At 36.2% G+C, this 23,217-nt stretch overlaps 1 protein-coding gene and 1 long non-coding RNA gene across 2 annotated transcripts in view; one reads left to right on the top strand and one right to left on the bottom strand.

Moving 5' to 3' along the window:
* The window catches only part of KIAA0825 (KIAA0825 ortholog), a 387,603-nt gene that overhangs the window by 352,031 nt on the left and 12,355 nt on the right, over positions 1-23,217 (top strand). The window lies entirely within an intron of this gene.
* Positions 4,714-23,217, bottom strand: part of LOC131483772 (uncharacterized) — a 48,022-nt gene continuing 29,518 nt past the window's right edge. The window contains exon 3 of the long non-coding RNA XR_009248047.1: positions 4,714-4,774. This is a non-coding gene — a long non-coding RNA (uncharacterized LOC131483772). The remainder of the gene's footprint in view (positions 4,775-23,217) is intronic.

The raw sequence follows: 23,217 nt of genomic DNA on the forward strand, positions 1-23,217 counted from the left end.
AAAAACATAAAATAGAAACCCACGATCCCTTATCTGCAGTTCTGAGATACAAAAGCTCTTAAACTAAAAGCCTTTATAAATTTATAGTCTTAATTCACTCCACTTAAATGTTTTGCTGCAGATATATTAATGTGTTTGGTATAGGGTACTATCCTACACTATGGTAGGAATGTTACTTAATAAACAGAATATACATTGTATTACCTGTCTAAAATTTAAATAAGTCTAAATTCTGAAAATGACCTCAGTGGTTTCTGGTAAGGCACTGCAGGCCTGTAATACATTTGTATAATTCTGCACAGCCCTTCATTAAATCATATCATTTAATCTTCCAAATAAGGTTATAAAGTACCTACTATTATTATTGCTTTATTTTTCTAGATTAGGGAACTAAATTGCTGAGAGATTAAGTGACTTGATGGTCAGTGATAAAGCTGAAGCTCATGTTTTCTAATTTTAAGTCCTATACCCTTTTCTATGCCAATACCTTAAAAAGATGCTTTGGAATCTCTACTTTTTAAGAATCATAATAAACTGCCCTAGGAATTTATATGGATTCGGAAGTGTGCTTGTCCAGAACATGCAGTCTAGGTACTATGAACTGGCCAGCTTACAGTGGTGAATGGAGAGTTGTTGAATATTAATTGCTGAATAAAAACCAGGATATACGAGCAGTCCTTCTAGGCACTTAGAATTTGAGGAAAAATGAAATAAAGGAAAGCCTTGAACATCTGATTCAGTAGCTACAGGTGAACGTGTGGTGGGCATCCAAAGGCATGTAGAATCAATAGATGAGAAATATTTAATATGTAGTTTCTTTGTAAATTCAGAGAAGCACTTAAATGTAAATATATATCTCTAAACCAAACTTTATATATTCTTTTGATGTATATCCATCAATAAGTCGTCAGAATCCTCAAGGCTCTGTGTAGCTAATTAAGCATATCCTCAGCCTTAGAAGTATATGTGATATAATTTTAAGTATGTTATAAAGATACTCAGTGTGGTAGATTATTGGAATAATTGCCTCTCCATGAATCACCACTCCAAGCATCCTACACTTTCTCTGAGCTTGGCCAAATGACTTGCTTTGGTCAATGGACATCAGTAAATGTGGTAAGAGCAGAATCTTAATATCTAGACTGGGGCTATGGTCTTGGAATCTTGACACCACCATATTGTGAAGAAGACCAGTATGACAGGCCAGAGACCCAGCCCATCCAGTTGAGCTGCCAAGGGCCACATGAGTGAGTCTAGGCAGGACAAACAGAATTTTCTTCAGAGCTGTGAGAAATAATAAATTGTGTTATTTTAATTCACTAAATTTGGGGTGGTTTGTTACATAGAAAACTGATACATCTAGCTGCCAGTTTTTCATTTGGGAAGTCCCTTCATTCTGATTTAAATAGATTCCAAAGGCTAAATTTACTCTGACCTGTGCATTTAAAGTCTAATACTTTCTAAAGATTATGCAAATGCTTATATGTACATATATATATATATATATGTGGATGTGTGTATATATATGTGTGTATACATACACATATATAAGCATTTTATAAAATTAATGTCACTCCTTTTTAATCTAATTTATGTGATAATAATATAAAATCTATACATAAGCTTCTTAAATATTTACTTATATAAACAGCAGATTTTGTTGACCGTGAAGAAGACAAAGCATGTATTTCTTTTGGAATAAGAACAGAAAACAGGAAAAATATTAATATAAAGACTATGAGGTATATGTTTGTATGAGGGTTAATTTGTTTAAAGGCAGAAAAAAAATAGAGAAACCATAAATGGGATAGCAAGTAGGTTGGCTTTCCAGAATGAGAATGCCTCTAAGAAAATGGTGAAGGAATTTCTTGAGTAGAGAAATTGTGTGTGTCTCAGGCATGCTTACTCTCCAAGTGTCCAGCTTATTGCTGGGCCTTTGTAAATGTCTAATAAATACCCAATAGATGAATAACTACCAAATGAAGCTAAGTATAATAGAAATGAGAGGCAAACATTTCTGAATCCTCATGTTTAAAGTTGAAAACCAAAACTGCATCAAGTTTAGAATACTCACAGAATGGGCCATTACGGTTTTGTAGAACTAAAATTTCTTTAGTTCCCATATTTTAAGAAAAGAATTGAGTTTTGAATGAGTCAAGTCAAATTTAAATTCCAGCTTGGTAACTGGTCAGATGAGTGGCCTGATACAAATTATATAAAGAATCACATTTTCTTTTTAAAATATTTTTTTAATGTTTTATTTATTTTTGAGAGCAAGAGAGACAGAGCACAAGTGGAGAAGGGGCACAGAGAGGGAGACACAGAATCCGAAGCAGGCTCCAGGCTCTGAGCTGTCAGGGCAGAGCCCGACGTGGGCTTGAAATCATAGACCGCGAGATCATGACCTGAGCTGAAGCTGGATGCTTAACCAACTGAGCCATCCAGGCGCCCCTAGAGTCACAGTTTTCTTAACTGTAAAAATGGGAATGATAATATTTATTCTGAATAGTTGTTTTTGGATTAAATGAGATAATATACATGGAAGGCATATCAGCACCAAAGAAGGGTAATCCTTTGCTCTGCTTCCTCCCTTCTTCCTTCTTCCATCCTTAACATCTATAAAAGCTTTCCAAAGAAGCAAACTCTGGCTGTACTTTTGGTGTAGTCTGAACCTGTGTCAGAAAAAACAAAACAAGGGGTGCCTGGGTGGCTCAGTCAGTTGAGCATCTGACTTTGGCTCAGGTCATGATCTCACAGTTGGTGAGTTCAAGCTGTCTCTGCTGACACCTCAGAGCCTGCAGCCTGCTTCTGTGTCTCCCTCCCTCTTTGCCCCTTCCCCACTCATGCGTGGTCTCTCTCTCTCTCTCTCTCTCGCTCAAAAACAAACAAACATTAAAAAAAAAAAATCAAAACGAAAAAAAAATTGTTTTTTTTGTGCTCAGGACCTTAACAAAATTTGGGGCATAGCAGGAGGGACATGAGCTATAAGAAAGGCTGTAACTACTAAGAACTTGTTCTGTATCTTTCTAGAGATACCTGCCTATTTACTCATAGGTACCAGGTACTTCCCTAAGTTCTGATATTGTTGGAATAATTGATCTAGTCCTGCCCTTGTAAAGGAAGGGGACAACACAGTGGGAGAGAAAGACATCTACAAAATAAGTAAAACCAATCTCTCAAGGTATGTAATATTAGAAGTAAATAAACACGTAATTCTGTATTATCATAAAAGAAAAAAATGGGATAACTTGCCTGGGGGAAGCAGAGGAAGAGGCTGGAAACAGAGGTGGATAGAGAAAAGTTTTCTCTGGCTGAAGAGGGGATATTTCAACTTACATCCTGAAAGATCAGTGAACCAGCAGAGTCTGCAGTGAGAGCTGAAGGTCCTCCTAAGGGGTAGGATGGAAGGAGCATAGTAGTAAATGAGGCTGGATCTGTGAGTAGGATGCAAATCATCAAGGGATTTATAAGTTCTGATAAGGAGTTTAAAGTTTAAACATCATTCTGTCAGCAGTAGTGAGTCACTAAGAGATGCGACTAGGCTTTAGTCTGAGGAGGTGAAGTCAGTTCCCTGCAGCTGGTGTCCAGAAGGCAGAAAGATGAGAAAAGTCAAGTTAGACCTAACCTGTAGACATCATTTGTCCCCTACTAAATATAATCTAAATCAAATGAAAACCTTTAAACGCTCTTAGGACTTTTCCATCTTTAGCCAGTGTTACACTACAACGTAGAAATGGATGGATCAAGATTGCAACTCTTCCCACTGCATCAAGTTTTTAAAATATGCTGGTTTCCATTCTCCTTACGTTGATGTAGGTTTGTTCTCTTCTAGCTCTCCTCCTGGCTGGATATGCCACAGCATGTCTTACAGAAGTAATACATTAGGTTAATAAAGCAATTATTTAATTGACTTTAATTTCATTGGCATTCCTATTAGCTGAAGGAAAGGGGTTCAATCACTGTTTACATTTGTAAAGCCAATATTATGGTTTAAATTATGGCCTTCGGATGAATTTGAAAATTGAAGCCTGATAATCCTTAAAGCAATATTTACAGAGGACTCTTTGTCTTTGTAAAGAATAATGGGAATGGAAACAAGAGCACATTAAATCAGAGGGGCTTTTAAATATTCATTTTGCAATCAGCTTCACTGGTTTCCAGGTCACTATCTAACTTCATAATTCTCTTTATGGAGAAATAGCAAATCTCCTGCTTTAATTATCCTGTGATGTAGAAATTAGTGCTTTGCATTCTTTTTTCTGATTCTGGAGTACAGGAATTCCAGATATAATGCTTACAAATATTCTTTCTCCAAAGAAATATCTTGAGAGATAATGTTAAAATTACTAATTCGAAAATGCAGACATTTTGGGTAGGTAGCTTCTGACTTAAAATGGGCTCTACCAAACAGTCCCTAATAAAATCTCTTCGAAAAAAACTCCAACTCCAAAATCAATCAGTATATTTGTTGTCAGTGGTTTTCCACAAGACGATGAAAACGGTCTAGATATAGAAACCTCTCCTACTTTGAAGATGAATGATCCAAAGAACTCAAATAGTACTTGTGAAAAGAGGCTCCAGCTTGAGGAAAAGTAAAAATCACTCTGGAAACACACACACACACACACACACACACACACACACACACACACACACACAAAAAACGTGTTAATATGCTTAATATAGAGATCACACCAAAATGTTAGAACACTTTCCTGGTATATCCTCGGTAGATGGAAGTCAAACCCTCTGTGGATAATCCTTAGGTTACAATCTGTAAAGACAAAAAAGAGAAACAATGAGATGTAACAAGAGACCAAAGGCCAAAGTGAAAATGGAAGTGGATAACATTTGGGGGTGGGAGGAATGATTTAAATTGGCACTAAAGAAAATCAAATTAATGATATTATAAGACTTATTTTCAAGAAAGAGGAAAACAGATTTAAAGCATCCATATAGGAAAAAGGTAAAGCAGATTACCTAAAAAGGGACAAAAATTAGACTGGCCTTAAACTTCAAGCAGCGGTGCCATGAGATGATGGCACATATACAACATTATTTTAGCACCATATATTTTTTTTTTTTTGACTTAGAGAAAAGTGGCAAAACCAGTACACAGATTTCCTATATACCTTCACTCAGATACTCCTTATGTTCAGTGCCTTACCTAACCAAAGAACATTCATCTATACTAAGACATTAACCTTGGGACACTACTATTAACTCAAGTACAGAACTTTTCCAGATTTCACCAGTTTTTCCACTAATGTCCTTTTGTTGTTCCTGGAGCTCATACTGCATTTAGTTGTCATTTCTCCTTTGTCTTCTCCAGTCTGTGGCAGATTCTGAATCTTGGTCTCGGATGGCCTTATAAATTTTTGAAGGTTCATGGTCAGTTCTTTTGTAGCCTGTGCTTCAGTTTGGGTTTGTCTGATGCTTTCTTGTGATTAGTTTAAGAATGAGCATTATTGGAGGGGCGCCGCGGTGGCTCAGTTGATTAAGCGGTTAAGCATCGGACATTGGCTCAGGTCATGACCTCATGGTTTGTGAACTTGAGCCTCTCATCAGGCTGTCAGTGCAGAGCCTGCTTTGAATCCTCTATCCCCTTCTCTCTAAAAAAAAAAAAAAAAAAAAAAAAAAAAAAAGCACTAGAAGTGTGCATTACTGGGAAGGAAAGTCATAGAAGGAAAGTCACGTGCCTCTCTCGGTCTATCACATCAGGGATTGAATACTATCAGGATGTCTGACTACTGGTGATATTACTCTTGGTCACTTGATTAATCTGGGGTTTGTTAGGATTCTCTACCAAGGTTACTACTTTTCCTTTATAATTTTTAAATAATTGGGGGAGATGCTTTGATCTAATGCAAATATCCTATTTTTGCATAAACTTTCACCCACTAATTTTAGCATACATTGTGTGGCAGTTATCACTGTGGTATTTTAATAATAATTGCTATTTCCCTCAATCCTTCATATTTATCAAGTGGAATCATTATTTACCACTTCTGCCCCATTTATTCAGTTGTTTATTTATAGTCGTATGGAATCATGAATATTTATTTTATTATGGAGTTACCATCCAGTGCTGTTGTTATTTATCTTGTTGCTCAAGCTGTTCTGACTTTGGCAACTGGCAACTTTTTCAGGATGGCTTACATTGTGTTTTCCCTGCCACAGCCCTAGAGTCAGGTATTACCCCAAGAGTCCCATTTCTTTCATTAGAGAATGGAATTTAGAAGCCAAGACTTGGGTGCTGGCTTTGCTCATTGCTACTCAGGCACCTTCTAGACCTCTTCAGTGGATGAACCTAGGAAATACAGGTACGGATACTGGCTCATGCATACACACCCATCAGAGTTCATTTCTGTGTCACTTACGTGTACATTAAAAAGAATAAGTTCATAGTGATATCTCCAATTTTAATCCAACACCATAGGGCTTATTCTAGCCTTCCTCTATTTTTTGTAACTTCTTCCTCTGATAGTAAGAAATCTGGGTCCATTTTCTATAATTTATTTCTTAACTCAAACTCCAGTATATAAGCATAAATGAAAATAACTTTAAAAGCATCTAAGAATACCTTTAAAATCTAAAAAAAAATCTAAAATTTAAAAGAGCAGTTTTAAATTTCCTAATCCATATCTCTCTAAGAAACAAATTACCAACTAGAGAACGATGTGTGTGAACAGGTCTTTTTGTCCTTAGCCTTAAAGTATCCAGTCAAAATGCTGCTTGCCTTCCAGAGTTTCTTTGCTTAGCTTCTTTCTCCCCCATTCCCTTCAGTGTAGTTAATGTGATTCAATTGCGATATAGCTAGATTTCTTTTGTCGCCATCTGCATTCCATATTTGCCCCCACCTCCCAGTAGATCTTGTGGTATTCACACAATAAAACTCACCCTTAGATGTGTACATTCTGTACATTTTGACAAATGCAGAGTCATGTGCCCATCATTACACTTCCCTACAGAAAATGAGACTTACCCTTTATGGATAATGTGTCCTCCCATTCACAATCCTTGGCAACCACGGATATGTTTTCCTCCTTGTACTTTCGCCTTTTTAAGAGTATCATGTAAAATAAAATCACACAATAGGGGAGGCACCTGGGTGGCTCAGTCATTAAGCATCTGACTTCAGCTCAGGTCATGATCTTGGTGCTCCTGAGATCGAGCCCCACATCGGGCTCTGTGCTCATAGCTACAGCCTGCTTGGGATTCTCTGTCTCCCTCTCTCTTTGCTCCTCCCCAACTCATGCTGTCTCTCGCTCTCAAAAATAAATAAACATTAAAAAAAAAAAAATCAACACAACCCATAGCCACTGTCTTCTTTAGCATATATAGTCTTTCTTCTTTCACTTAGGAAAATGCATTTAAAATTCACCCAACCTGTTGTATGAACCAACAGTTTTTTCCTTCTTATGGCTGAGTAATAGTCCATTGTATGGAAGGATTTAAGGACACCTGTATAGTTTACAGGTTTGGGCTACTATGAATAAAACTACCATAAACGTGTTTATAGGGTTTTGTGTAAGTGTAAATTTCCCCTAAATTGCCAAAACACTTCCCAAAGTGGCTGTACAATTCTGTATTCCCAACGGTCTGTGGCATTTTAAGGCAGAAACCTGTAAACTAAGAATTGTATGCCCTCCTAGATATTGTTTATATGTGATGGTAACAGAATTCTCAGTTATTGAGGAAGTTAAAAATTGTAGCACCAAATGCTCCTCTTGAAAAAATACTTAAAGTGATACAGACAGAAAGGGGGGCAGGGGGAGAGAGAGAGAGAGATCATAATTAAGAACTTAGGGGAAAAAATTCCTAATAAACAACATCTTAAGGGAAACAATGAAGTATACTTTCTTCTCATAAAAAAAGGGTATCTAGAAAGAGCACATCATGTAATACTAATTATATAAACTGAGCTCATTAAAATCAAGGAGGGATGGAATTCCCAATGTTGTTATTCAACATTATTCTAGAATTTCTGGCTGGTGCAACAACACACAAATCAATTAATGGAATAACTACTGGAGGGGGAAAGGGAAAAGTCATTAGGAACTGCAGAGAATATTTCTTAGAAAGTTCAAAAATGCCACATAAAATCCTTTTAAACAGAAATCTGTAAGGCTGTTAAATACAAAAAAATATCAAAAAATATCAATATACGAATAAGAAACAGTAGAGATAGTAGAAAAAATTCTCTGACTAATACTAACATATGTACCATAAAATCTCTAGGAAAAACCCTAATAAAAATATGCAGGATCCATACAGAAAAACTATAAAAATTATTAAAGAACCTGAATATTGACTTTTGTAGTACTGCCACTCATTCATTATATTTGATTACTTGTCCAAAATTTCTCTTTGCGACAGATATAACATCCATAAAGGAAGGGGCAATAATTACCATATTCACTGTTATCTCCTGCACCTAATATATTGCCTGACTCATAGTAGACAGTCCAAAAGTATTTATTTCTATATACCAATATTTTGTTCAGTAATCTGTTTTAGAAAATTTGTATAGCTTCTAAGACACATTCACTAAGTAGCTGAGTCATTTTTGAAAGGAGACTAGACTCGTTATTTACCATTGCCTAGCAAATTATAATACCAACCCATTTGACCACAGACAGCATCATGGCTTGAAGCATAGGCACCCAGAGCCCTGCATTAGTATCTTTCTGCACTTTCTCTCTGTGATATTAACAGATTCCACAACACAACACCAAGAATTTCAAAGCTTAAGGGAATTTAGGGGATTTTAGAAAGGGCTCTTCTCTATAAAAAGGTTGGCTGTACTTCATGAAATCGATTTTCAGATCCCACAGGCAATGCTAGGTCAGTAGCAAATGAATGGGAATGGAATGCTAATTATTAAACATTTGAGCTATTAAAAGAGAGAAAAACCCAGAAAAGAAAACCAGAAAAGATTTTAGGAACAGGTTAAAGTGAAATATTTCACACTATGCAATTTGAGCCTTTTATCTGGAATCTCTTCTCCTTGTGTATAATATAGAATTTAGATTAATGATTCACAGTATTTTATTGCTTGACAGCTTAATTTCATTTCATAATTAGGTTGACACTTTTCTCATAATATTTGATTGCTAACATTTTCCTATATTTTAAAAATAATAAATGGTATTATAAAATTGTTTAAAGTTGGCTGAATAGCTAAACCACAGGTGAAGATATAGTATTTTCTTGATTATCCTTATCATTTTCCAGTGTTTTATTATCTATGGGTGTGTATTTGTATTTTTATGTGTTTGCTGGGGGTGAAGATACTGTCTAGTAATTTCCCTGTTGTGCTTTTAAATAGGGACTTCCTATGAACACTAATAATGGTAATGTCATAGTTATTTACTGAGAAAACTAATCTGGATTCTATGGAGGTGTGTTGAAGTTTTGTGAAAATGAAATTAGAGATGCAGCATATCTCAGCAGTAATGAATCTGTTTATGTTGTACAAAGCACGGTTAGGTTGAGAAAAAGCAATTTTTCAAATGTAGTGCTTTTTGGTGGTCAAGTGTTTATCTCACTGGGTCATTAATGTACTCCATTCCCAAGGTATTCTTCCAGAAGAGTTCATTTTCTAGCTAATGTTAAAGAAGAACTGGCCTATGACAAGCATTTTACATTTTTTTAAATGATAATCCTGAATTGTTAAGTAAGATCCTCTTGAGTAGACCCCATCACCTATAAATGAAAGGGCTGGCAAAGACCTTGTTTTTAATAGCTTAATTTACAACAAAATTAGGCATGTTAAAACATCATTAGACATTATTGATTCTACTGCATATTGTTGGATCAATGATGGATTTTGATAGTAAATAAAATTTAATAAATTTTATGGGGAAATGAGAATTGTAATATAGTAGCAGGAACTCATTACAATGAGTTCATCAGTGAAGATGGCTTCTGAATGTCAACTGCCTATAACTGAATTTGACTAACTGCATTTTGACCAAATTCATAGGTTATGGCAAATAGAATAGCTGAGCAAGATAGAAAAAATTTGAATGATTTTGTTTACTAAATATCTCAATCTCCTAGCTGATTTTATTTTTTAATGCTTCCTAACTATTTCCTTAGGGAAAAAAAATCAACCTAAAATTAAAAAAAAAAATTAATGTTTATTTATTTTTGAGAGACAGAGAACAAGACAGAGTACAAGCAAGGGAGGGGCAGAGAGAGAGGGAGACACAGAATGTGAAGCAGGCTCCAGGCTCTGAGCTGTCAGCACAGAGCCCAACGCAGGGCTCTGTTAAGTACAGAAGAAATTTGTTTAACTTGGTCGATAAATGGGTTCTGTTGGGAAGTTAATTTTAATATTAGTCAACTCATACACTTGACGTTAGAATTTAAATTAGGGAGATAAAGTCAGAAAAGAGGAATAAGGGGCAGTTCTGTAGGGCTATGAAGGTGAGGAAGAAGGTTGTCCAAAGTAGTAGGCCTTCTTTCAGGACATTTGGTAGTTGTACTGGCTTATTCACCAGGCAGTCTAGAAAGAGGTAACACGGTACTTGACTTACTCTAGTGCAAAAAAGCTCTGGAAATGTCAGGCAGAATTTTCTGTATGTGGTGGTAACTGTGGTGCACCCACTGCAATAGTAAAGTATTATTAGATATAATCACACCTTAAGCTGTGATGACACATGTTAAAATGACTATAAGCAGTTGAAAGGGAATAAGAGTCACAGATAGTTATCTGGAAGCAATGAGACAGGATGTTTGGAGAAATAACCTGTTCTCTGGAGAATGATATGATTTTAGGGTATGAGAGATAATGGGTGAGATAATTGGGAAGACAGAATAAAGGGCCAGTTTCTAGTTAAATTAACAGCATATACCTGATTTTACTCAGGGAAAATAGCAATGATATGTGTTGGACCACCATTTAGGGCAGGCAGCTTTGCTGAAAGATGCCTCCCTCATAAACAAGGGCTAGAAACATGGCATAGCTTTTTGGAGCAAGACTTTTTTGGCTATCTATCAAGATAAATACCATACCAGTGATATGTTCATCCACAAAATGGTAATGAAATAGGAAGAGGGCATCCAGGGTGATAGCTGTGGGAGTTAGTCAGTGCATAAATTCTGCTTAGCAAGGAAGATGTTTAAATTTGAAAAATATCCATAAGTATTAAAGGGTATTCATGCTGCCTTTCTATTATGACACTCATTGGACTAAAAGATAAATCAAAGGAAATGAACTGATAGGGTTGGTAATTGGATGTAATAAGAAGAAAGCTGAATAAATGAGCAAAGGACAGACTTTTTGCAATTTATTTATAAGGATTATAGTTTTTGGATGTTTGACCTCTTAAGGCAGGGTGGGTTTCTTTTCTTTTTTTTTTTTTTTTGGTAAGCAATACTCACATCTGAAATAGTATCACGTACATTTTTAGCTAGTACTCAAACAAGTTCCATATTCTATACAAATGGGAGAAATGCAATTCATAATTGACAAGGTATGAATTTTTTATACTTTAAGCCATGGGGTTGCCACATCAACAAATGTAATTCCTTAGCAAATATGTCTTATGTTTATATTTATGAAATGTACACAATTGACACAGAACCCAAAAGGGAATAACTAAGCATTTTATATATATATATATATATATATATATATATATATATATATATATGTGTGTGTGTGTGTATATAAATATATATATTTATATATATATAAAATACATACATATGTACGTATTACAAACTTCATTCTGGGAAACATTTATTAAATTAGAAACAAGGAAGGAATGCAAGCAAAATGTGCTTAGAGTTTCAATTTACCTTAGACTTAGTGTTACTTTTATGCATTTTGCCAAAGCTTGCATCCACATTGAAGTGTTGGCCTTGTTTTGTCTTTTTTGTTTTTTTTTTTTTATGTAGAGAGAACGATTTTCAAAAGTTCAAATGATAAATTATTAAAATTCATCTATGGGAGTCCCACACTGCAGTGGTGATTTCTTGTTAAATATCCTAAGGTGAAACAGCATGAAGAGATCAAGCCAAGAATCTTGGAAAGAATGACCAAGTCTAGACGCATGATGTACTCCATATTTTGTGAGCTATTAAAGAGGGCACCATAGTTTACTGAAGGGCCATGAGATGAAAAATATTACTGAAATAACTTTGATATCCACTTTAATATAAATTCTATGAGGGCAAAGATCTTGCTTGCCTGCCTCTTAACCTCCTTGATGCCAGCATGAAGTTAAAGGAAGCAGTATTTCTTATTAGTTCCTCAGGGATGAGGAAAGGAAGTGAGGAAGCGATGCCATCATCCTCAAGGAGATGAGGCAATGGGAGTTATTTTGAGATGCTCCTACTTTGCCATGACTGTGAAAATGATGGCACCTCAACTCAAAAGGATCTGCCATGTTCTCAAATCACTTCTCCCAATCCTGGCCTGGCATGGGGAGGAGAGAGAGAGAGAGAAAGAGAGAGAGAGAGTGAGAGAGTGTGTGTGTCCCTCATCGATTAATTTTTTTAAATACACAGAGTGGATATAAAATGTTGTTAAACTGGGAGCTCCACGAGAGCAGCTAACATTTACTGTTATAGGAGACAAGACACAGAGACAGACCTAGGTTGCGGTACATGTACCGTATCGGTTAAGAGCACTAGTGGAGTCAGCTGCTTGGGTTAGAATATTGGCTCCATCACTATCCAGTTGTGTGACTTGGGTAACTCTTGGTCTGTGGCAATAATAGTTAACTTACCTCATAAAGTTGCTGTGAGAGCTAAATGAATTAATATATGCAAAGTACTGAGAATACTGCCTAGCATATTGAAATTGCTAAATAAGTACTAGCTATTATTATTATAGGCTCCATACCCCCACAGTACCAGCACATAGTAGGCATTTGGTAAATAGTTTGATTACTGAATGAATGAAAGGAAAAGAACTTTGAAACCTGTATGAATAAGAACACACAGTCAGTGACTCAATGAAGAGTAATGGCATTAATAATGTAGAGCTCTCATTTTCTCCTGGATTCTACAACAGTTCTAATCTTTCTAAATTCTTAGCCAATTTCAAGCAAAATATAAACTAGGTCCATATTTCAAATCCTTTTATAAATATGATGTTACTACTAATTTGAATAACAAAGGTTGCAAACAGGATCTTTCGCTGATAGACCATGTGTTTCTAAATAGAGTTTTCATTCAGATCATTATCCCCAGAAGTGGTTCATGCAGTGCTGATCCTTGTGTTGTCACAGCTTTACACAAGCTAGTAAAAATGCACTCAATTTCTGCAAATATTGGGGTTGTAAATATGTAATTCTTTCCTTGATGAAGAGGATTTTTTTAAATATAATTTTTAGACCAAGAATAGTATTGCTTAATATAACTTAAGTACCTTTTAACATAGCAGTTTCATAAATGCAGTAGACGCTAAATGTCTCTAGAACACAGTCTGTGAATATTTTCAGGTGTGTCAAATTTAACTAAAAAAAAAAGACCTTTTTCTTTTGATTCATTAAATTATACATTACTCTAAGAAAAATCAGCAATGCACTCTGGCAATATATAGTATTCCTGACACTTCTCTTAACAGAGGGCATTTCTTCTACATCAGCACTAAATGCTACGCAAATAGCGTGACCTTGGCCTTTTATCTAAACTCTTATAATTAAAAAAAAAATCCACGGGTGGAAATGAAGTCTCTATAGAGATATGGATGATTTACTGGTTACGGAAAAGTTCAGCTTCCATAACTACTGATGGCTGTGCTTCCGTTTATGTTTTCCCTAGGCCATAACTATTTAAAATGTTACTGTTAGCATTCTTAGTTGTCCCATTTGTTGGTATATAACTCTCCTACTTAAATATATAGCACAAATCATATTAATTAAAATAAATTGCTCGGACAGTTAAGTTGTGTTGCAGATTGCCTCTGAAGGCTATAAATTCAAATTAAGGGTTTTGCTGCTTGTTCTTGATCTTGGAAAGACTCCTTTCACCGCATTAGTAGTAGTACAAGAAATCAACCACCTTACAAAAAGAACATTCATTTGAATTCTCAGAGAAATAGCTGGATAAACTGCATCTATAGCTAGTTATCTTAATCATACAACCAATTCTTGGCTGAAGCAAGCCATGAAACTGTTAATTCATGATGGCAAGCACTGATATGTAATAGTATTGAGTATGGATTTTCATAGCTATAACTATGTTTCTACATATTTAAAATATATATCTTAACATAATTCTTTTTCTATGTATATATATATATTTCTATTTTATGTATTATGTACATAACATTTGGTTTCAGGGGTTCTAAGTGGCATACTGTATTAACAATGATATAATTTTGGCAAAGATAATCATTTTCTGGGCATTAAAGTATCAAATTAGGTCAGAATAATTTGTAGGGAGTTGAAATAACTTCATTTGCTTATTTTAAGAAAGGCCTATGTTCTATAATTTCTAAATGCAAAGATGTAACTGCCATTTATAGTATTGTATAAAAACTGGATGTCCTGTACAGTTCATGGAAACCTCTATAAAAATAAAAATAAAATCTCAATCTCTGTTAAAATTTGAATTTATTCAATAGTACAAATAAATGATATTCCTAGCTTTTTAAAAACATATTTTATGTATTAGTTTCCTTAATGCTTTCCCTTTTCCGAATGAATTCTCCCCAAACTAGCACACCTTAATTTGAGGTAATGACTAAATTAAATTAGAAATAAGTTTGTAAAGCTCTCTCTGCTCCCTATCAAAATAAGATTTTTGCCATCCATTGTTCCCCAATGCCCCCACTGAAAATGGTATAAGGCCTTGTAAATCTCATGTAAGATCCCTATTATTTAACTACTTAGAGATTCAATATAAAGTTGAGAGAGAAGCAAAACTTTTAAAGCATTAAAAATTACAACCTACAAGGAAATTTTAACCTATTCTATTTCAGAGAAGATAAAGGTAAGCAATAAATCAATTTTCTAAGTTGACATGAAAAGGATAACATTGATTTCTCTATCTTCACTAAATGTATGCTAAAGGAGATGAACTAAAACTGAATATACATTTCTTAAAAGTCAGGTTTTAAAATACTAGACCACAGTAGTTGGAGATTTGCATCATCTGGAAAACATATCAGAAACAGCGTAGGCCTCATCTGTTAAGTATACTAACTATTTTAAGGACCTGCCTGCAAAAGAAAAGAACAACTTTCTAATCCTGTGGTTTAATTTGGATAAAAAGAGTACCATTCATATTTAAGTTGATTACATTCAAACCTAATTTTCTGGTTTATAATAGATTTCCCGGAACTATTCATAAGTCAGTATACTCATGAAGTTATGTGTCCCCTCCCTAAAGTTTGTCCTTTGGGACTAAGTGCTGTTCAGAATCACCTTCCTACAGAAGTGTTTTTAAAGGAAAACATCACAGTCTGTAGTTTCCAAATTTACCACAGAATTGGATAATGACTTTATGCAAAAAAGAATCAACACACTTTCTGTTATTGATGTTGTTATCTTCCAATGAATAAGAAAGGACACAAGTTATTCCCCAAGGGTACCTCAGACTGCTTCACGAGACAAGGAAGAAATGCCTGAATTATGCCTTTCCCATGAACAATTGCTAAAATAAAGCCTAAGGAAATGGTCCAAGTGCATTATATTACCACTAACATTTCATTCCTAAAGTGAAATATTCTATAAAATCTTTACCGGATTTTGAATATGGATTTAGAATAGCCATTCACTCTAGCCCATATGATGAACTCTCTTGTTCTGAATAAGCTCCCTGCGGACAAAACCATATACAGCTGCTCTCACTTCGGTATTACCTAGCATAATGGTTTGAAGTTAGGAGGCTCTCAATATTTGCTGGATAAATGGCAAATTAATTATATACAGTAAAACAGTTCTACAGTGTGTCTAACTGTGATAGATATCAAATAAGCAACAAACCAAGGCAGATCTCGTAAAACAGACTACATGTACTAAAGGCCCATAAAGTAACTTACAAGGTCCTTTAATTTCACTTTTACAACAGTCTTATGTAGGGATCCACTGTAATTAGTTTCCTAATTGTTTCCATTCATTAAGACAGAGTTTCACAGGGTTTTTGCTAATTTGGGCCAGTCTTCTATTTCTTCTCTGTCTGTAGCACCATATCCTAAGAACAAAGCTTGTTTTAAAACTTTTTATGTTGGTCAAAAACACTATACTGTTAACCAAATAACATGAAGTTACTGAATGTCTTGTTTTCCTCATACTACCATCTCATTCTTAGAAAAGGATATGGAAAGGTTAGTAAGTGAATGAACTTACAGCATTTGTTGTCTTTTGGCATGATCATTGAATTTAAGACCTCAAGAATCAGCTAGTGATGTAGGAACTAAGGATGAGGAGACTAATTTAAAGGCTCAAAGACCCCTTATTTTTATCATTCATACACATAACAATTTAACAACACTTGTTTGAAATACTGACTACTATTCATTGTGATACTGGTGGTTAAAGGTAATTATTTATTCAATCCACCTAGGAATAACAGAACACCTAAGCTTCTAATATGTATCAATTAAGAGATATTTTGTGAGTGCTTAAAGTTGAAACATGTTTTTTGAAATAAAATATGTGGAATAAGGGCTATAAGTCTTTGTCAAAGAAAAGCAAGTATAGATAAAAAGAGACATGTGAAAAATTAAAACGCAATGTAATCATAAAATAACAGATCCAAAAGGTAACAGAAGAATTGTAACAAAGCAGTATGTGGTTAACAGACCAGAATAGTGTTCACATTAGGTACATAAAGACTCAAAGGAGAAGGACAATCACATCAGGGTTGGGTAGTTGGGAAGGATGTTATGAAAGAGGTAGGATGTGGACTAGGTCTGAAAAATGAGCAGGTTTAGGGTATATGGAAAGGCATTTTAGGTGAGTGGTACAGTAAAAGTAGACAGCAAACATGGGAAAACATAAGGTAGAAGCAGCAAGATACCGTTTTCTCCCTGAGGAGAGATGATGGCTAAACAGTACTACCACCAAGCTACAACACTAAGACTTGAAACTCTCTAGGCCGGGCCGTCACTGCAGGTTTGGTATAGCCATGGTGCGAGGCGTGGGCTCTGAATATCTGGAGAATATTGCACTGTTCAGGCAACAAAATCCTAAGCACTGATGATTCTGCACACATTTCCAATATATGGAGGCTGTTTTTCCCACATCACCAAGCAATTCTATGTACCAGGTAGGTGTCCTACAATTAATCTTAATTCTGAGACTATTTACCTAGAGAGGGCAATAGATCTTACAGGTTAAGGCCTCATTCCTACAAGACTGGCTTCTACTGTCTCCATTTCAGATGTCAATCACCAGTGCAGGTTGTCACCTGTACTTCTGACTGACAGTGCTATAGAATGGAATTTCCATTGAACCCCTCCTTAGATGTGAGTAGTTTGCTACAGTAGCTCACAGAACTCAGAAATATATTTTACTTACTAGATTACCATTTTATTATAAATGGATATAACTCAGGAACAGCCAGATGGAAGAGATGCGCAGGGCAAGGCATGAGGAAGGGCACAGAGGTGCCATGTTCTCTCCCAGCATGCCACTCTGCCCAAATTTCCATGTGCTCACCATCCCAGACATTCTCTGAACCCTGTCCTTTTGGGTTTTTATGAAGGTTTTATTACATAGGCATGATTGACTAAATCACTGGCCATTGGAGATTGAACTCAGTCTCCAGCCCCTTGCCCTCTCTGGAGACTGGGAGTAGTAATGGAAATCCCAAGTGTCTAAATGACAGGGTTGGCTCCTTTACTAACCAGCTCCCAATATTAGGTGTTTTTCAAAAGTAACCTCATTAACATAACAAAAGACACCTTTATAGTTCTCATCACAGGAAATTCCAAACTGGGATGGTGACCAAATACGTATTTCTTATTAGAAATCACATTATCACAGCACCTGAACTGTGGACTGATGGCAGGGAGATGAATGTTGGAGTGACTGCAGAATAAATTATCCTTTAATGGTGACTGACTGTGTAGACAAGATGCGAGGATAGGCACACAGTACTTTTTGAAGTCAGACCCTGCTTTACAGTATGATGGTAATGGTTAGTTTGAATAATTAAAAATATACATTAGAATAAATATGAATTATGAATATAATTGAAGATGGAGTGAAAGCGACCACCAACAAGTTGAATCCAGAAAGCTTGAAGATTCGGTACCTTTAAATTTAAAACCTAATTCAGTACCTTTAAAAACATTAAATTATGTTTTTAAAGGTACTGAATTACAGTTTGGAACACAGATGAATTACAGATAAGGAGACAAGAGCTGAATATGTGGGAGTAGATGTGGGGTTTTCCATGGGAGGAAGACTGCTTTTCAGTGCAGAAGGTCCAGCATGAATCTGGGGGAACGCCCACATTTATAGGACAATAGGAGAAAGAAAACAGACCTCTTTTTCCCTTTGATTTGAACCTCCCTTTGAAGTCAGTCTGCACTATGTTGTGCAGAAGAGAAAAGAGAAGGACAAAACAGTTTGTTCAATGAGAATAAAATCCAATATGACTTTACTTTTTACTGTTCAGCTACCGACTGGTAGGACAATTTGAAATCATTAATTTGGCCAGATGGTTAATGTTGTTTAACAGTACAATTAACTAATAAATAATTGTAAAGCAATTTGTAAATATAAAGTACTACATAAATGTTTACTAATAACATTAAATCAGGAGGCTTATTTCAACTTATATTTTTATATCCAAATATTTTGTTAGCATTTCAAGAGAAATGCCAATAATATGATCAAATGCCGTTATTATGCACTGTATTTGAGAGATACAACAAAGGGTTTACAGGAAAACAAAAATAGCCATGGCCATGCTAGGCTGAATGAGTGAACTAGCATTGAAACGCCTCCCTCATGAAAGACAGGAGGGAACAACATAATCACAGAAATGTGTACATGAAAACTGAGTCAAACCACTGTAATACTAACCAACTTCATTTTATCCATGTACTTAGAAGAAAGAGAATTTACCTGATAAAACAGTATAAAGGCCCAGGGCAGAAAGAACATCAAGGCAAGAGCTCTGGGGAAGCCCCTTGAGAGAAGTAGTCTCATAATACCACCACTTTATGAATTCAGAGTTCACCTACTCTTTACAATAATGCACTAAGAGCAATACCTATCAAAATAACACTAGCATTGTTCACAAAGCTAGAATAAACAATCCTAAAATTTGTATGGAACCAAAAAAGACCCTGAATAGCCAAAGCAATTTTGAAAAAGAAAAACACAAAAATGAGCTACTGGGACCTCATCAAAATAAAAAGCTTCTGCACAGCAAAGGAAACCATCAGGAAAACTAAAAGGCAACTGACACAATGGGAGAAGATATATGCAAATGACATATCAGATAAAGGGTTAGTATTCAAAATCTATAAAGACCTTATCAAACTCAACACCCAAAAAACAAATAATCCAGTGAAGAAATGGGCAAAAGACATGAATAGACACTTTTCCCAAGAAGACATCCAGATGGCTAACAGACACATGAAAAGATGCTCACCATCACTCATCATCAGGGAAATACAAATCAAAACCACAATGAGATACCACCTCACACCTGTCAGAATGGCGAATATTAACAACTCAGGCAACAACAGATGTTGGCGAGGATGTGGAAAAAGAGGATCTCTTTTTGCATTTGGTGGGAATGCAAACTGGTGCACCACTCTGGAAAACAGTATGGAGGTTCCTCAAAAAATTAAAAATAGAACTACCCTATGACCCAGCAATTGCACTACAGGTATGTATCCAAGGGATACAGCTATGCTGTTTCAAAGGGGCACGTGGACCCCAATGTTTATAGCAGCACTATCAATAATAGCCAAGGTATGGAAAGAGCCCAAATGTCCCTTGATGGATGTATGGATAAAGAAGATGTGGTATATATATACAATGGAGTATTACTTGGCAATCAAAAAGAATGAAATCTTGCCATTTACAACTACGCGGATGGAACTAGAGGGTATTATCCTACGTGAAATTAGTCAGAGAAAGACAAATATCATATTACTTCACTCATATGAGGACTTTAAGGCACAGAACAGATGAACATAAGGGGAGGGAAGCAAAAATATTCAAAAACAGGGAGGGGGACAAAACATAAGAGACTCTTAAATATGGAAAACAAACAAGAGGGTTACTGGAGGGTTGTGGGAAGGGGGATGGGATAAATGGGTAAGGGGCATGAAGGAATTTACTTCTGAAATCATTGTTGCACTATATGCTAACTTGGATGTAAATTAAAAAATAAAAAAATAATAATGCACTAAGTTACAAACCATTATCATCCTCTATTTTGCATATAAGAAAACTGAGGCACAGAGAGATTAAGAAATTTGCCCAATGCCACACAACTAGTAAAAGGTAGAGTTGGGACTCAAACCTACACAGTATGGCTATAGTATCCACTGAGAGGAATCTAGGAATGGTTTTAATTCCCTGTTAAAATGAGACAGGAAGAGCTGGTATGCTTCTTCCTCATTTTTCTTGACTCAAAACAAGGATAGGATGTGAAGCTCCAACAATCATTTTGGAACCATAGGGTGAAGGGCAAGAGAACCACAAAGACATGAGCCCTGCTGTTATAAGCTTTTTAACCCATTCTGGTAGTCACCTACCTCTGGATTTCTTGTTATGTGAGAAAAATACCCCTCTATTGCTTAAGACATCATAATTAGGACTTCAGCTGTTTGCAACTTTAAACAATATGCCACATTATGATAACAATAATCACTGTTTGAGTGTTTGCTCTGAAGCATATACTATTTTATGTGTACTGAGTCCTATCATCCTGACTGCAACTCCAAGTAGCAGACACTGTTCTTACTCTCACTTTATTGATAAAGAACTGAGGCACAGTTTATCTGGCTTGTTCATAGTCACACAGTGTGTAAGGGATTCAAATCCAGTACCTGGCTTCTAAACTTCCACTCTTCGGTAAAGAGTTTTCTAAACTGTGAAACACTAAAACGATTTGAATTAAAATCACAAGATAGGCATGTTTCAACATTATTTTGGAGATTCTAGGGCACATGTTTCTCAGCAGAGATGTTATTGACATTTTGAGAAGACAAAATATTGTTTGGGATTGCTGTAAATAAAGATGTTTACCATCTCTGTTTCATGGGTTGGGGAAACACTCTCTAGATAGCATCACCCAAAAATGCTCTCCACATTTCCCCATAGGGAGGCAGCACCAACCCAATTAGAACTTTTCTGTAAAAGCCCTAATAGTAAGTATTTAGGCTTCCTGGGACAAACTTAGTTGGTCTCAGTCAGAACTACTAAATTCTGACATAGACTTAAATCAGTCATAGGCAATACATAAACTAATGGACATGGCTGTGCACCTAACTATTCTGACCCCATTTTATACATGGGAACCCTGATGCACAGAGTTAAGAAATTTGCCTTAAGTAATTTAATTAGTAAGTGGTTGTGTGGATTCAACCCAAAGGCAGAGTGATTCCAGAGCCTGTGCTCTTACTCAGGATACAGCTGAGTTCATCGATTTTAGATGTATTTCTTCTAGGAGAAGCCATAGTAAATGCCTCAGAGTACTTCTCACACTCTAGATTCTTGCCCTCTTCCTCTGTCTAGTGTTGGTCACTCTTTCCTATAGTAAGGGTGCCCCAGGAATTGCTTCCATGACAGACTTCCCTACCAAGGATATGTATACTTTATGTGTATGTTCTCCCCAAGCAGGACTCTCTTGGTTGGCTGTGACACACAGCTATCCACAAAACCCTCCAATATAAAAGATTCTACTAAACTGACAACTGGAACAGTTACTCAGTGTGGTGTGACTGTTTTTTTCTTATCCCCCAAGGTCTTATTTTAGAGGTCCCAAGGCCACCACTGCTCACTGAGGCAAGCAGAAACAGAAAGCTCTTAGCACATGGTGTGGTACGTGAAAGAGCCCTATAATATAACTAACAATCATATAAAATACAGAGGAGTAGGTGGATACTTCTGGTCCGGGGCTGAATGTGTGTGTAAATCCAGAAGACCCACCAAGGCTGACAACTCCCAAGTCAATCCACGTAGCGCAGGAGACCAAAGTTGTCAATGCTGGTTCTATTAGAGTATCTCAGTCCGGGGTTTAGAGTCCCTGTTGTGACTGGATAGAAAAAGAAAACCATAGTCAAAGATAGGCCATACTCCCACATCTATATACCCAGGAGTTATATAGATGGAGCACACTCTAGGAGACAGTTAAGATTATGGTAGAGATCAGTGAGGTCTCATGAATTTTGCTGTTATTAGGGACTAAAATACAACAATTCATTGCCAACAGCTGGAGTGTGGGTCAGGCTGCAGTTCTTTTTCCATAGTAGGCAGGTAGGAAATTTAGCAATAGCGAAAGAGAGCAGGCTACCAAAGTCAGGAAAAACAAAAATATACTCACTTCATAATGCTTCTAAGGGAAAATTAAAATACACTGGTTCCGGGGCACCTGGGTGGCTCAGTCGGTTGAGCGGCCGACTTCGGCTCAGGTCATGATCTCACGGTCCGTGAGTTCAAGCCCCGCGTCGGGTTCTGTGCTGACAGCTCGGAGCCTGGAGCTTGTTTCGGATTCTGTGTCTCCCTCTCTCTGACCCACCCCCGTTCATTCTCTGTCTCTCTCTGTCTCAAAAATAAATAAACGTTAAAAAAAAATTTTTTTTTAAATACACTGTTTCCAACATTTTCTGGTTCCTGAGGGACATGCTTCCTCTACAGATTCTAAACATATTAATATAAACTAGGGATAGACATTTTATTTATTTTTAAAAAAATTTTAATGTTTATTTACTTTCGAAGGAGAGAGAGACAGAGTGTGAGTGGGGGGGAGGGCAGAGAGAGAGGGAGACAGAATCTGAAGCAGGCTCCAGGCTCTGAGCTGTCAGCACAGAGCCTGATGTGGGGCTCAAACCCACAAACCGCGAGCTCATGACCTGAGCTGAAGTCAGACGCTCGACCGACTGAGCCACCCAGGCGCCCCCGGGATAGACATTTTAAATAAGTTTCCCAATCAGTTGTGTTTAACAAACTGATAAACTATTTTATTTTCCAATAGTAATTTGATAGAATTGACTTGTTTTTACACTGTGTTAACAAAGCCTAAAAACTAGGATAGAATTAAAGATAACTCTTAAGAGCT

The sequence above is a fragment of the Neofelis nebulosa genome, chromosome 1, assembly GCF_028018385.1.
Source record: "Neofelis nebulosa isolate mNeoNeb1 chromosome 1, mNeoNeb1.pri, whole genome shotgun sequence".
NCBI classification, from domain to species: domain Eukaryota; kingdom Metazoa; phylum Chordata; class Mammalia; order Carnivora; family Felidae; genus Neofelis; species Neofelis nebulosa.